This window comes from Schistocerca cancellata, chromosome 3 (genome assembly GCF_023864275.1).
Source record: "Schistocerca cancellata isolate TAMUIC-IGC-003103 chromosome 3, iqSchCanc2.1, whole genome shotgun sequence".
Taxonomy (NCBI): Eukaryota; Metazoa; Arthropoda; class Insecta; order Orthoptera; family Acrididae; genus Schistocerca; species Schistocerca cancellata.
In genome coordinates, this window is record NC_064628.1 from 30,654,140 (window position 1) to 30,671,896 (window position 17,757).

Sequence of the window (17,757 nt, forward strand, 5' to 3'; positions counted from 1 at the left end):
ATATCATTTCATGTCACTGCATATTCATTGATTTTGTCCTTACAGATCCGTTCATTTCAATGCATTTAATTCAGTTCAGATAGATTTCTGCCTGGTAGAACAAGGTAAGGTAGAATGCTGAGAAATGTGATGACATAAAATACAAGTATATAAGAAACAAATCCCCCCCCCCACCCCCATGAACCATGGACCTTGCCATTGGTGGGGAGGCTTGCGTGCCTCAACGATACAGATAGCCGTACCGTAGGTGCAATCACAATGGAGGGGTATCTGTTGAGAGGCTAGACAAATGTGTGGTTCCTGAAGAGGGGCAGCAGCCTTTTCAGTAGTTGCAGGGGCAACAGTCTGGATGAATCACTGATCTGGCCTTGTAACACTAACCAAAACAGCCTTGCTGTTGTGGTACTGCAAACGGCTGAAAGCAAGGGGAAACTACAGCCGTAATTTTTCCCAAGGGCATGCAGCTTTACTGTATGATTAAATGATAATGGCATCCTCTTGGGTTAAATATTCCGGAGGTAAAATAATCCCCCATTTGGATATCCGGGCGGGGACTACTCAAGAGGACGTCATTATCAGGAGAAAGAAAACTGGCGTTCTATGGCTCGGAGTGTGGAATGTCAGATCCCTTAATCAGGCAGGTAGGTTAGAAAATTTAAAAAGGGAAATGGATAGGTTAAAGTTAGATATAGTGGGAATTAGTGAAGTTCGATGGCAGGAAGAACAAGACTTCTGCTCAGGTGAATACAGGGTTATAAATACAAAATCAAATAGGGGTAATGCAGGAGTAGGTTTAATATTGAATAAAAAATAGGAGTGCGGGTAAGCTACTACAAACAGCATAGTGAACGCATTATTGTGGCCAATTTAGACACGAAGCCCACGCCTACTACAATAGTACAAGTTTATGTGCCAACTAGCTCTGCAGATGATGAAGAAATTATTCAGGTAGTGAAGGGAGACGAAAATTTAATAGTCATAGGTGACTGGAATTCAACAGTAGGAAAATTAAGAGAAGGAAACATAGTAGGAAAATATGGATTAGGGCTAAGAAATGAAAGAGGAATCCGACTGGTAGAATTTTTCACAGAGCATAACTTAATCATAGCTAACACTTGGTTCAAGAATCATGAAAGAAGGTTGTATACATGGAAGAATCCGGGAGATACTAGAAGGTTTCAGATAGATTATATAATGGTAAGACAGAGATTTAGGATCCGGGTTTTAAATTGTAAGACATTTTCAGGGGCAGATGTGGACTCTGATCACAATCTATTGGTTATAACTGTAGATTAAAACTGAAGAAACTGCAAAAAGGTGGGAACTTAAGGAGATGGGACCTGGATAAACTGAAAGAACCAGAGGTTGAACACAGTTTCAGGGAGAACATAAGGGAACAATTGACAGGAGTGGGGAAAGAAATACAATAGAAGAAGAATGGGTAGCTTCGAGGAATGAAATAGTGAGGGCAGCAGAGGATCAAGTAGGTAAAAAGACAAGGGCTAGTAGAAATCCTTGGGTGACAGAAGAAATATTGAATTTAATTGATGAAAGGAGAAAATATAAAAATGCAGTTAATGAAGCAGGTAAAAAGGAATACAAACGTAAATGAGATCGACAGGAAGTGCAAAATGGCTAAGCAGGGATGGCTAGAGGACAAATGTAAGGATGTAGAGGCTTATCTCACTAGGGGTAAGATAGATACTGCCTACAGGAAAATTAAAGAGACCTTTGGAGATAAGAGAACCACTTGTATGAACATCAAGAGCTCAGATGGAAACCCAGTTCTAAGCAAAGAAGGGAAAGCAGAAAGGTGGAAGGAGTATATAGAGGGTCTATACAAGGGTGATTTACTTGAGGACAATATTATGGAAATGGAAGAGGATATAGATCAAGATGAAATGGGAGATACGATACTGCATGAAGAGTTTGATAGAGCACTGAAAGACCTGAGTTGAAACAAGGCCCCGGGAGTAGACAACATTCCATTAGAACTACTGACGGCCTGACAAAACTCTACCATTTGGTGAGCAGGATGTCACAGCTGCAAAATACTAACGCGAATTCTTTACAGACAAGTGGAAAAACTGGTAGAAGCTGACCTCGGGGAAGATCATTTTGGATTCCGTAGAAATGTTGGAACATTTGAGGCAATACTGACCCTACGACTTATCTTAGAAGAAAGATTAAAGAAAGGCAAACCTACATTTCTAGCATTTGTAGACTTAGAGAAAGCTTTTGACAATGTTGACTGGAATACCATCTTTCAAATTCTGAAGGTGGCAGGGGTAAAACACAGGGAGCAAAGGCTATTTACAATTTGTACAGAAAGCAGGTGGCAGTTATAAGGGTCGAGGGACATGAAAGGGAAGCAGTGGTTGGGAAAGGAGTGAGACAGGGTTGTAGCCTCTCCCCGATGTTATTCAATCTGTATATTGAGCAAGCAGTAAAGGAAACAAAAGAAAAGTTCGGAGTAGGCATTAAAATCTATGGAGAAGAAATAAAAGCTTTGTGGTTCGCTGATGACATTGTAATTCTGTCAGAGACAGCAAAGGACTTGCAAGAGAAGTTGAACAGAATGGACAGTGTCTTGAAAGGAGGGTATAAGATGAACATCAACAAAAGCAAAACAAGGATAATGGAATGTAGTTGAATTAAGTTGGGTGATTCTGAGGGGATTGGATTAGGAAATGAGACACTTAAAGTAGTAAAAGAGGTTTGCTATTTGGGGAGCAAAATAACTGATGATGGTCGAAGTAGAGAGGATATGAAATGTAGACTGGCAATGGCAAGCAAAGCGTTTCTGAAGAAGAAAAATTTGCTAACATTGAGCATTGATTTAAGTGTCAGGAAGTCGTTTCTGTAAGTATTTGTACGGAGTGTAGCCATGTATGGAAGTGAAACATGGATGATAAATAGTTTGCACAAGAAGAGAATAGAAGCTTTCGAAATGTGGTGCTCCAGAAGAATGCTGAAGATTAGATGGGTAGATCATGTAACTAATGAGGAGGTATGGAATAAAATTGGGGAGAAGAGAAGTTTGTGGCACAACTTGACAAGAAGAGGGGACCGGTTGGTAGGACATGTTCTGAGGCATCAAGGGATCACAAATTTAGCATTGGAGGGCAGCATGGAGGGTAAAAATCGTAGAGGGAGACCAAGAGATGAATACACAAAGCAGATTCAGAAGGATGTAGACTGCAGTAGGTACTGGGAGATGAAGAAGTTTGCACAGGATAGAGTAGCATGGAGAGCTGCATCAAACCAGTCTCTGGACTGAAGACCACAACAATAACAACAAGAAACAAATGGAATAAGAACATGCATGTGACTTGGTAAAAGTTAAAATATGACAGAATACAACAGTAACGGAGTAGTATGTATCAAGTAGCAGTACAACTGTAATGAATTCAACTAGCAAGTGTAGAGGTAGAAAATTCAGTTCATATCAGTTGGCTGTGGGGGCCTATGCCTTTACTGGCTGTGACTACCATTTGCCCATAAACAAGTACTGCATCTGAAATTGAATGCATGAAGTCATCTGTGTCTGCAGTAGTCAGTGTCAAAGAGGACATAGATGGCAGAGTAACTGCTTTCAATTTTTTTCTGCTCTTTATACAATCCATTTTAAACATCACTAAGAGGAATAGAACACCAACCCACAAAAACATCAAACATCTGTTCTGCAGTACTATGACAAATGAGACAAAATTTTGTTATCTACTGATCTGCAAACATCTCCAGGTCCAGAGCTAGAAGTTTTTTTCAGAATGACACTCACATTAAAATCAGAATACTTCTTATATTAGCAAAACTGCATTGTTACTACCTTGAGAGCAGCTTAAAAACACTTAAAACATATCATCACAATTCCTCTTTGCATTCTGAGCAGGCCTTATCAACTGCAGCTACTACTGAATAATAAGAGCTACAAATAGAATTTATGTAATTATCTCAAGTTATTTTGTTAATTTTCACTTGGATGAAAAGAAATTTAACAAAGCATATAATGGAAATTGCACATTTTACCATGACTGTTGTGGTGATAGTCCAGTTAAACTTATCATAAAAATAACTGAACTAGAACTAAACAGGTCACATATCTTTTATTTTCATTTTTAGCTGGGAGTAACTACTCTCACAAAAAAGTCAGTGCTTTAAAATTTTGTTCATGTAACCGTTATGTAGAAGGCCCTCCCTAGATACTTGGGAGTTGTGAGAGTTTCCAGTGGCTGATCATCAGTGTTGAGACTACAGTCATGCTATCTTTGATTCTGAAGTAGAACTGCAATCCGTAACAAGTTGACTGTTTCACAAGTATTTCAAAAATTATAAATACTCTCAACCAGAAGTGTAAAAAAGCCTCATAATCATTACACAGCTTACAGTCAATCATTGCTGATGAAATCAGAATAAGGACTAAGACTCAATGAAACTGCTGATAATTAATGATTTCACTATCATAAAATATCTGTCTCATGATTCTTTATCCAAACTCATCGAACTCTCAAGCATGACTCTGCTCACTATTAGTTAAAAATTAAACAAATTATTATTTGTATCTTCAGTGCCTAAGATTTAAGACTGTTCAGAAGAATGCTGTTTGTGCAGTCATGGCTATAATTACACAAGATTTCAGATTGTAATATTTCATCATTTAAGTATTTTATTATATGGTAGTCAAACTGACAGGTCGTATTGCCCATGAAAATGGCCCTCTCTTACTGACTAACAATCTTAGTGGCTTCTTAAATTTATTGACACTATCACTTTTGCTCGTTGTGTAATTTATAAGTCCTATAGAGCTCTGTGAGTTAACATTTCTTTTTTTTATCCAAAAGTGTGCTATGAAATGGTATTTTGACATACTTCACTTTTAAGAAAGAATTTTTTTACTAAATCCACTGTAATATATGGATGATGGGGATTTCATCTGCATCTACATCTACATGGATACTCTGCAAATCACATTTAAGTGTCTGGCAGGTGGTTCATCGAACCACCTTCACAATAATTCTCTATTATTCCAGTCTTATACAGCACACAGAAAAAATGAAAACCTATATCTTTCCATGCAAGCTCTGATTTCCTATATTTTATTATGATGATCATTTCTCCTTATGTAGGTCAGATCAACAAAATATTTTTGCATTTGGAGGAGAAAGTTGGTGATCAAAATTTCAAGAGAATATTCTGCTGCAATGGAAAATGACTTTGCTTTAATGATGTCCACCCAAAATCCTGTACCATTTCAGAGACACTCTCTACCCTATTTCATGATAATACAAAACATGCTGACCTTCTTTGAATTTTCTCAATGTACTCCATCAGTCCTACCTGCTAAGGATCCTACCTTTTATCTGCTTTTCTGAATAGGTTAATTTTTTGTTTATTTTTGGATGAATTGGGAGTTACAATATTTAATCTCGCTGTGACAGCCCTGTGTTCACTAATCCCTGTATCTGTTTTGATGCTTGTTATCAGCATCTCTGGCATCACTCTTTTCATTTCATATCATGTATCTCAATTTCATATAAATCCCTTGTAGCAGTATAAGCCACATTTCTCCACTGGCTCCGTTTCCCCAGTGATGTTATCTCCACATATAGTACTGGAGAAATTTTGGTAGTAGTGTTTGGAAATCAGAAAATCACAGGTGGGCATTTCCAGGACAATGAAAGTTCAAATCAGCAAACCTGGCTTCAAGTCCCCAGTTTGACATAACTTTTCAGATCTCAGAAGATATTGCAGAGGTCAAGGTGTGGCCCTCATGGTGGTGGGTGGATCAACTGTGGGCAAGACAGGGTGGAATGCCATTTCCGCACCTGGACATGGGTTGCAGAGGTGGTGATGGCTGGGGACAAACACAAGACCACCAATAAAACATCCCTGATTAAGAAAGTCCTTTGTTTACAATGGGTATAAAAATGGAATCAAAGCTGACAAGAATGTTGTTGTCCTCTGTGATCTAGTCAGCCATGGTCATGCAGCATGTCAGCATCAGCAGTCTGCCTGTCAGTCTGTTGCACATGCTGTTGACGGCACATGCTGGTGGTGGCAGCTGTTGGTGTTAGTGCAGCCATGGGGTCCTGACAGAGACAGCTCCTCTCTGTTTGATCACTTCATGACTGAAGCTTACAATGCGTTTTTTAAACTGCAGTGCCAGACACGACTGAAGATGACAGAACTTGCCCACTCTTGGTATTGAACAGCAGCAGTGTACCTGGGCAGCTAGTTAGCCCAGGATCAAACCCACACCACCAAGGAAGTGGCTGTCAGTAGAAAGTAGTCACCCAGCAGGTGACCTATCAGTCCAAAAGTGCTAAATTGTCTGCATACATGCTCAGGCACAGGCCTGCAGCTAAAGGCGACAAAGCCTGTCAGTAGTAGCTGACTGCTTCAGCTTGAACTGCAAGTGGTCTTCATCTTGTAGTTATTGGCTGGCATGGACTGCATTGCTCAGCATTCTATACACACCTGGATATTGCAGTGCACAATAAATGTCAGAGAATGAGGGTCTCATTTGGGTGATATATTTGTGAGCAGGCTGGCTAGTGTTCTTCCAATGGCAACACCCAAACCACAGAAACTGTTACATGATGGAGCAGCCGGGCATTGCTGTTGGGCCATGACAACTTCATTTGTCCTGGTTTTCCTGTCTAGTTGGCTCCTTCAGAAGTCCTGCCAGAGCTGTGAGATGTTGCAACTTTGGCTCTTGTTGTTGGCTAGTGTATTCTGCAGTGTCAGCTTACCGAATGAATGTTCTTCCATCCTGACTGCACTCTTTTGCTGAATAGTAGCAGCTATTCTGGCTTACATGTGCTTCTCCCTCTATAAAGTCATTCTATTGACTGGTGCAGGAACAGTCCATCAACCCTGGCAAACATTCAAAGAATTTTTCATTGTACAAAAATGTGCAGTAAGAATAAAGTGCAGCATTCACCCAAGAATTTCCAGCTGTAAATCATGACATAAATGTTAACTGAATCTGCTAATTATAGACTTCATTTGCTGTAACTACATGAGAAGGTTTGCAAATAATAGCAGTTTTTGAGCAGGTAGCAACACTTTTAGGGTGATGAATACTTATCTTGATAGGATTTGAGGGTGATGTTCATGGTTGTTCATGTATCTGCAGATGTCTTAGATTCATTACATTTTCTGATTATAATGCTTTCTTTAGCTATTATCCTATTTTTACGTTCTAAATAAAAATTCCAACACAGATATTCAGATAATTTTCTTCATTTACTAGTTCCAAACACCTCACAAACAACTAAATATGAGTTAGTACTAATAGTAACTAATGGTGGGTCTTGCCCACTCGTTTCATATAGGGTGCCTAAAGGAAGCTGTGTTCTCAGAATGCTATACAACAATTCAAGCTAATAAGATTAGTAGTTTTATTTCAATAAAGCAGGTTGACAATACTTAACTTGAATGTACAAAGGTGACACAAGCAATGGGTGACATACAACATAAATTCAAGTTCTTGCTATGCATAATGTTCAAACAAGCAATGGATACAGATCACTACAATCAGATATCGTAGCACTCTCTGCCAGGCCATGCTAATACTCTGCAAATCATGTCCACTAATGTCCACTGAGGCTGATAGGAGTGGCACTTATATTCACTTCTTTCAGAGGTTGGGCCTGGAGTGGCACGGTCCTTGTCAGCGGGCTATTGGCTGACACTTCCTCACCACCTTCTCTGGTCTTGCATACTTCATCTTCATTCCGGCACTTGTGGTTATGCCAGAACATGCCTCGCCACCCTCCCCCCCACCCCCCCATCCCACAAAGCGATGGACTGTCATCATGAGGGATACAGGAGCATGGGCGCAATGTCAGGTTGGAAGCTGTGGCTGCAGGGAATGTCAAGCTTCCGTCCGTACCCCGCCATCCGACCTGCGCTCTGGCGGAAACGTCCCTTGGGAAAATGACCAGAATGGTACATATCCACCTCCTGCTGCCATGAACCAGAGGAAGAAGATGGCAACGGCTGCAGTGTGGGTGGATCCAACTCCATCAGTAGGATGAGAGGAGATGGCAGAGGCAAAGGGTTCATCTCCATGGGGTTGTCCTGTGGTGTTCTGATGACACCTTCTGGCAGCTGCTGTGGCCACACTGTCCTCTGGACCCATGAATCTGGGGGAAGAGAGACTGAAAGATCATTGTGTACATGACAGAGGCGAAGTTGATTTTGATGGCGGTGCTGCAAACCATCTGGACCTGAAAGAAGAAACATGCAAACCCCAGGTCTACAGATGATCTCGCCTTGTGCCAACCATCTGCTGCCACTAAAAACCCTGTAAAAGACAATAACATGTGGCACAAAGCGATACTTACAGCCTTCCTTCAGTGCTGGGTGCTGAGGAGGGTGGAGCAGCATCCGATGGTGGCAGCTGTGAAGCAATTCCACCAGTGATGGTTCATCTTGTGGATGAAAATGATATGAGGTGAGAAACAGTTGCAGTGCTTGATCCCTGCTGTGTGCAGAGTGAAGTTTGGCCATCTGCTGCTTAAATGTTCTGACAAAACGTTCCACTTCTCCATTTGACTGTGGATGGAATAGTGCACTAGTTAGATGCTGCATTCCATTGTGTTCACAGAATGTTTCAAATTCATTTGACATGAACTGAGATTCATTGTCTGACACTACTACTTCAGGTAAACCTTCTAGGCAAAAAATCAATGACATCAACTGAATTGTGCTATGTGGTGTTGTCAAATTCATTGGCACAGCAAAAGGAAACTTGCTATATGAGTCAACCACAATGGGCAAAGTATCAGCGCACTACAGAGTTTTTTATGCTATGCAAGGAATTAGGCCAAGACGTCCAAATGTGTATTAGCAAAATGTTCAAATCTGAATCAGTTTCTGTGACTTGTGCAATTTTCTTATATTTTAAAGGAAAAGACTGAAGTAATTCAGAATCCTGAGCATTGATGTGACAACAAGATGAGGCAGAAATGTGAAAGTCTGTGTCAGGGCCAATCAGAAGACATGAAAGTGTGTCTGCACTACCATGTTGAGCTGTCAGATGATACACAATCTCGTACTGGTATTGAGAAAACAACAAAGCCCATCTTTACAGTTTTTGGGCAGTTCATACAGGAACTGATTTTGTCAGATGAAACAAGGGCTGCTAAGGTGTGAGATCTGCTAAGTAGAATTTTATGCCATACAAATAGTGGTGAAATTTGGTGACACCATACACAATAGCCAAAGTCTCTTTTTCAATTTGTGAGTAGTTACACTGAGCTTTCGACAACACTTTTGATGCGAAAGCAGTAGGTCTGTCTTTATCACAATTCTGCGCAAAAGCACTCCACTGATTCCATAAGAGGTAACATCAACTTACAATACATCTGGTTTGTCAGGATAAAAGTGAACCAAGCATCGATCACTGAGCAATGCACCTGTAATTTTTTGAAAAGTTACTTGGCACTCATCTGTCCAAACAAAGGGCACATTCTTGTGATGCAAGTGTTGCAATGAGGCTGCAATTTGTGCAGCATTAGTGCGAACTGAATGTAATAGTTCATTTTCCCTAAAACTGACTGCAATTCTGTGATACTGCAAGGAACTGGCAAAACTCATACGGCTAACAAATGTGACTGAAGAGGACTTGACTGTTTATGACATGACCAAGATACTGCAACTCAGGTTTTAATAGGTCACACTTGTCCAGTCTACTCTTTCGTCCTGCCTCAGACAACACTTGAAACAAAGCATGCAAATTTGCATTACGTTCTTCAGGTGTACGACCTGCTATGACTATATTGTCCAAATAATATGAACAGTTTGGCACTTGTGTGGTTAGCTGTTCCAAATACCATTGAAAAATGGTGGGTGTGGAAGCACTGCCAAAAGGCAAATGGAAATATTTAAACAATCCCAGTTGAGTATTAACTACACACACTTTTTAAGATTCTTTATCGAGCGGTATCTGAAGATATGCATCGCGCAAATCAATTTTAGAAAAGTAGCGTCCAGTGCCTAATCTGTCCATGAGCTCCTCCAGGCATGGCAATTGATAAGTACCAATGACAGTTTGTGGTTTGGCTTTAGATTTAAATTCAACACAGAGGTGAATGCGACCTGAACGTTTGGGGAGCAAAACCAGTGGACTTGACTAGCTGATATAGGTGCAATAACTCCACTATTTTGAAGTTCTTTATGTTCAGCAGCGACTGTGTCTGGTAATGCAATGGGAACAGTTAAGGCCTGGCAAAATTTCAGCTGAGCATTCATTGTCTTTCAGCATAATATGTGCAACAAAATTGTTAGCTATACCTAAACCTCCAGAAAAGAGTTCTGGGAAGTCTTTTAGCAAGCTAGTTACTCTGTTCTTCATATTGAAAGAAGATACTGACAATACATTGTCCTGAATGTTTAAAAAAAATCAAATGAATCAAGACCAAATATGTTCTCACACTCATGTGATTGTAGCACTGTAAAAGTCACTGTTTGCATATGCGAGCGATACATGGCACTCAACCCTCCAAATAGCTGGCTGCCTAGATGTATAAGCTGATAAGGCACCGGAATCATACTGATCTAGTATTTGCACTATCTGCTGAAATGATGAATCGGACTGTTTCAAAATTTGTTCTCTGAGTTTGACATCAGGTACATAGTACACGATCACATCACACAACATAACATCAGAACATAAAGCACTGCAAGCACATTTGAATTTGCATTTCCTTGTCATACCCTGCAAATCTGTTACCCACTCATGATAAGTTTGTTCTGACTGTTTTTTGCAATTGAAGAATTGATACTTAGCTGCTACCACATTCACTTGCTTTTCATAATAGTTTGTTAGTGAGTCTGTCACCATGTCATAAGCAAGTTCACTCGAGTGGTGTTAGGAAAGAGTTTTTGAATTAATCTGAACACTGCTCTTCCTACCATTGATAACAGATAGTGAAGTTTCATGTACCTGGGACATTGTGAGCCAGCATATGGGCATCAAACTAGTGCAGCCACTTGAGCTATTCCTTGTCTTGTTCACTAAACTGTTGAAAAGGTAGTATAGCAGCTATTGTAGGGTGTGCTTGTTCCCTAGGGCACACAGCGTTGGCGAGTAGCTGCTGCACCGTGTTGAGCAGTGTAGATATTTGCTGCATCTGAAACTGAAACATCTGCTTTAGCTGTAAGACATCTAATGCTTGCATCTGCAGTGCCTGAGCAGGGGGTGGAACAGGTGGGAGGAGGGGTGGGGGCTTGTTGGAAGACACAGATGCAACAAAAAGACAAAAATATATACAAAGAAATATTCTGCAACACCCACCTGAAAACACTGATTAGCAAAAAGGACAAGAAACTGTTAAAGCAATGAAGCACACCTGCAAAGTAAAGACAAGAGAGAATTAAGGCGCCAGCAAAAAACAAAAAAGTCAGACCATCAGGCACAGGGTTGGTTTGTAACACCTCGTCGCCAATTGTTGGGTCTTGCCCACTTGTTTCATATAGGGTGCCTAAAGGAAGCTGCATTTGTCAGAATGCTTTACAGCAATTCAAGCAAATGAAATTAGTAGTTCATTTCAATAAAGGAGGTTGACAATACTTAACTTGAATGCACAAAGGTGTCACAAGCGATGGACAAAATACAACATAAATCCAAGTTCTTGCTATACTCAATCTTCAACCAAGCAATGGATATGGATCAGATATTGTAGCACTCTCTGCCAGGTCCTGCTAATACTCTGCAAATCCTGTCCACTAATGTCCACTGGGCTGATAGGAGTGGCGCTTATATTCACTTCTTGCAGAGGTTGCTCCTGGCGCACAGTCCTTGTCAGTGGGCTATTGGCTAATGTTTCCTCATTGCCTTCTCTAGTCTTGTGTTCTTCCTCTTCGTTCCGGCATTTGTGGTTACGCCAGAACAACTAACAGTGTACTATCTCTCAGTAACAACTTGCTTTGGCATCACACTTGCTCTTATAGAGAAAAGTAACAATTCATGGTACTTACAATATTGTTATAACAAGTATGTCATGTAATTTACAGTGGAGAAAATATTATACGAAGATATTATTTATTGCAGTATGCTCAGCAGAAAAAAATAAATATATTTTACATAATATTTTGCTAAAATATAGATCTTCCAATGTTAAATTTTGTAATATGAATATTTTTAACCATTAATATTCACAATACATAAGTTTTCATTAAAACGAATTAATATTTTACTTCCCTACAACAGTCATAACTCCAATCTCAAATCTTCATTATTTTATACAAAATGCACTGTTCCAGTTCATTTTGAAAACTAGTAATTAAAACTTGTTTACATTATGAACAAAAATTTTCATCATTTAGTAGATTAGTATTGAGCTACTACCCTTTAACGTTGGTTACTACTCTAGATAACATTATACAACAATAGGTGTAAGATGAAAATTAAAATGTGGTCTTACAAAAAATTTTATGTACTGAAATTACCAATGTACCAGTACCGTATCTTGTAGTATACTGAAAAGGATGTGTTGTGTACTACTATTGGGGAATCTCTGTTACATTACGTGGTTCGAAAGGGATATTGATTGCCACTGCCTAGCTCAGACAAAGGTAAATAATGTTGTTAACAAAATCTTTGATAATTTACCTAATGGAATGAAATATCTAGTGGGTAGCTAGTAAATTTTAAAGCAAACTGATAACATTTCTCCTGGGCAGTTCCTTTGTTCTATAGAATACTATTTATTCGAAAGCTTTCAACTAATGTATAACAACAGAATTACAGATTTATTTCTGTAATTGTACTACATTTACAACTGTTATATAGTGTGTGTGTGTGTGTGTGTGTGTGTGTGTGTGTGTGTGTGTGTGTGTGTGTGTGTGTGTGTGAAGGCAGTGGATCAAATCCAGATGGAAGACAATCACTAAACATGATGTTACTAAAATGGAAGATGATAAAATGAGTGCTGAATCGTAAATTTTTCAACATGGCTTTAGCAAAGACAATCATAATATGGTTCCTAAATCTGCTTGTCACACAAATGAGTGAAAGGCAAAACATGTAAGTTTACAACAGAAAAAAAACAGCCTTACATATTCTGTAGAGAAAAGTCACTCTATCTGACAGACTACTGATTAGAATTTTTATTAGATATGTAGAAGAACTGGTATCTCTTTTAACAACAGTCATTTTAGGTCACTGGAACAAAGGAGTGCTCCATGTGATGGAAAAAGGTGGAGGTAGTCCAATTTTTAAGAATGTTTACAGAAGCAATGCCCAGAACTTGGGACTTATTTTACTGCCTTTGATTCCACCAGCACCAATCGAGTGAACATCAGATTTTTCTTTTCATTCATAAAGCTCCAGTACAGTTCTGCACTGTTTCCTAACAAACAAAATACACACTTACAGAATACTGGAACAGATATGTGATTCACTCAAGACTTCCTAGCCAACAGAACTAGTGTGTTATCTCTTAAGAGAATGACATAATCAGTAGCATTGTGTATATCATGAGCAAGTGCGGTGGTGCCATTATTGTTCATGATATGTAAATAAATAGTCTGGCAGATGATGTTTCTAGCTCTCAGAAGATGAAGATGGGTCAGCCTACAGGGAGGGGACATGACAATGCACATGTAGATGATAATCAGAAAATTAGAGTTGATCCTATGTATACATTAATGTAATGCAAGCAAACAGAAAAATAAATCCATGATTGCTTGACTGTAGTCATAGCATTGGTGGTCAGTAGAATTCTTCGCAACTCCCATGTATGTAGGAGCATATTTCCAGGACAGTTTATGGGAGAATGGCCATATATAACTAAACATGGAAAAGCAGGTTCTAGGCTGAGATTTAACAGAAAAATCCCAAGGAAACACGTATCACCCACAAAGAAGGTCATTGACAAAAGCTTTATTTGACCAGTTCTTGAGAACTGTCCATCAGTTTGTACCATTAATCAAACAGTTAAAAGAAAAGAAAGAGAAAATTTACAAAATAACAGTGCAGTTCTTCAACTATTTCCTTGGTTAGTGCTGAAATGCTCATTCACTCAGGTAGTAATATTACAAGAAAAGTTTTGTGCATTGTGGTGAGCCCCCTCCGAGATCTCTGTTCCAAAACAAATGAATAGACAAATTACTTCCTCCAACTAATATATCACATAGTGACTACAGTGGCAGAATTACAAAAATTTGAATCTACACAGAAGAGTAAGGATAAGTTTTCTTTGAGGTGATTCAAGATTTTCAAACACATGATATCTTACAAGACCCTATTGCAAATTGACATTACTGATGTGGTTCTGTAATTCAGAGGTTTACTCCTATTTCCTTTCTTTGGTACTGGTGTGATTGGTGCAACTCTCCAGTCTTTAGTTCCATTGAGCAAGCAGTTGTATATGATTGCTAAGTAAGAAGCTATTGTACCAGCATACTCTGAAAGTAGTCTGACTCGTATACAACCTGGACCAGAAGCCTTGCCTTTATTCATTTATTATTAGTATTGTAGATCATACATTTTGTACAGTAAAGCACACCATGATATAGGACAAGTCAGTTAAAAATTATGGTAGGATAGTGGTGGTGCTGGTACATACTTCGTATAGCAAAATACATATATGAGATACAGACAAAAACATAATGCTATAAGAAATAATAATGTAAATTATCTTACTAAATTGAAATACAAGTGAATAACAAATGAAAATTTACATGACTAAGAAATAATCCATATGTTTTGCATAGGTATCATTGCCAAGAATATTAGTACAGATGGGTCCCCACTGGAGATTATATTAGTATTACTAAGTTTTGTGCACCTAGTGCACACACAGATAAAAATTACATGCTGTACAGTATAGTTAAAACAAAATCCAGCTTGTTACAAGTAATTAAAATTTTGTTTCAAGAAATTCACATACGGAAACAGAAACACTGACTTAGTAATGATTCCTTTAATTTACTCATTTTTTTATTTTTGCTTTTTTTATGTTTTATGGCAGGTCATTGTATATTTTAACACCCTTACACTTAACCCTATTAGCATATAATTTTGTGTTGTGTGCTAAAATTTGTGACTGGGTTTTACTCTGGTGTCACATGTGTGGCAGTCTACATTTCTGTGGAGGGATTCCAAGTGCTGTACTGTAAAACAAGCCAATTCCATTATAAGGAGGCATATCAGTGGCAGGATTTTGTTACCACTTGTTTTTGTAGTTTGAATATTATGAGAGATTCCCCAGATGATCAGGCCATACATCAAGACAGATGTGAATGTTACACCAGTTTCAAAGTATCTACACTAGCTGTGTTTCTTAATGATCTTAATAAATAACAGATTTTGTTAAGCTTTTGTGACAATGCCTCAATATATGGTTTCAAATTTAGAGTAAGTAGAGTAGTAAGTCCAAGAAATTTGGTGTCCTGTCTATTTGTAATTGAAGGGAGTCAGATTTTGTCTTATGTGGAAGTTCATAGTTACATTTTTCTGTGTATTTATGAGTAGCTATTTGCTTCAAACCAAGGTTTTAATTGACAATTAGTTTGATTGACATCATCTTGCAATATGTCACCTCTACTTGTTATCAAAATATCTGTGCCATCAGCATGCAAGAAGGAGCTGGCATTTGGTATGTGTTCTGGGATGCCATTAATGAACGAAAAGGACAGGGCCAAGAACAGACCTCTGATGCACATCATTTTTGATATGTAGTGTATCTGACCTACAATACCTGGAAGTCTTAGAATTTCTTATTTCTACATATTGCTTTCTTTCACTGAGGTAGCTACAGAACCAACTGTGGGCTACACCTCTAATCCCATACTGCTGGAGTTTTGCAAGGAGCAGCTTGTGGTCAACCATATCAAATATGTTGGACTGATCAAGAAATATACCAATAGCAGGTTGTTTATGGTCAAAAAAGCTTGAGTACTTTTGCAAAAATGCTTACAGAACATGTGTGGTGGACCTGTTTTTTTCTGAAATCCATATTGGGAAGATGAGATTATGTTGTTAGAAATTAAAAATATTTCTCATCTTATTGGTACACAGTATTCAAAGATTTTTGAGAAAGCAGACAGTATGGCAAGTGGCCTATAGTTTGCTATGTCATTTTTCTCTTCCTTCTTATAGAGAGGTATAATTATAGCATGTTTTATCTGGTTCGGAAATGTCCTCTCTGGAAGTGAGGTATTTATAATACATACATCAAAAAATTTTTTGCATCACCCCGGTTCCCAGAACACCTTAAGATAGATGTTGACAGTGGATATTGTATCACAGACACAGTCCCTTTGACTGTTCTAATATGTCACTAAAAACCCACTCAAAGATGTAAACAACCATGCATGAGCAGCTCTTATTAGATGGAGGGGGTCTGACAGCCTATCATTTCCAGTCATTCCACCAGGAAGGAGGTACATGGCTGTAGTTCAACCACGTCTAGATGATCAATACTGCAGTTCAGTCATGTCTACATTTTTACTTTGTGCCAGGAAGGGCTCTCAACAAGGGAAGTGTCCAGCTGTCTCGGAGTGAACAAAAGCAATGTTGTTCGGACATGGAGGAGATGCAGAGACACAGGAACTGCCAATGACATGCCTCATTCAGGCTTCCCAACAGCTACTCCTGCAGTGGATGACTGCTACTTGCAGATTATGGCTCAGAGGAACCCTGACAGCAACGCCACCATGTTGAATAATGCTTTCTGTGCAGCCACAGGACGTTATGTTACGACTCAAACTGTGCACAATAGGCTGCATGATGCACAACTTCAATCCTGACATCCATGGCGAGGTCCATTTTTGCAACCACAAAACCAGATGGGCCCAACAAATGCCAAATGGAATGCTCAGGATTGGCATCACATTCTCTTCACTGATGAGTGTCGCATATGCCTTCAACCAGACAATCGTCAGAGACATGTTTGGAGGCAACCCGGTCAGGCTGAATGCCTTATACACATTGTCCAGTGAGTGCAGCAAGATGGAGGTTACCTGTTGTTTTTGGGGTGGAATTATGTGGGGCCAACATACACCACTGTTGATTATGGAAGCCGCCATAACGGCTGTACAATATGTGAATACCATCCTCCAACCGATAGTGCAACCATATCAGCAGCATATTGGCGAAGCATTCATCTTCATGGATGACAATTTGTGCTCCCATTGTGCATATCTCGTGAATGACTTCCTTCAGGATAACCACATAGCTTGACTAGAGTGGCCAGCATGTTCTCCAGACATGAACCCTATTGTACATGCCTGGGATGGATTGGAAAGGGCTGTTTATGGACGACGTGACCCACCAACAACTCTGAGGGACCTACACTGAACTGCTATTTAGGAGTGGGACAATCTGGACCGACAGTGCCTTGATGAACTTGTGGATAATATACCATGGCGAATACAGGCAAGCATCAATGCAAGAGGACATGCTACTGGGTATTAGAGGTACCGGTGTGTACATCAATTTGGACCACCACCTCTGAAGGTCTCATTGTATGGTGGTACAGCATACAATGTGTGATTTTTATTAGCAATAAAAAGGGTAGAAATGATGTTTATGTTGATCTTGTTATAACGTCAAGTTTAACACATAGATTTCGGAACGACACAACACATATAAGTCACAGAGTAAGTTGACAAGTAAGACATGTGTACACGTTAGCATTCGAATGAGCACTGAGTCCCAGTCTAGCGGCCGCTGCTCGGCTGGCCGCTTAGGTGGCGCAGCTGCTGCATGGCTGGCACGTAGAGGATGCGCGTAATTGCGCG

At 39.4% G+C, this 17,757-nt stretch overlaps 1 protein-coding gene across 1 annotated transcript in view; it reads left to right on the forward strand.

The window, feature by feature from the left end:
* Nucleotides 1-17,757, forward strand: part of LOC126175583 (neural-cadherin-like) — a 162,374-nt gene that overhangs the window by 49,083 nt on the left and 95,534 nt on the right. The gene's annotated exons all lie outside the window — the stretch shown is intronic.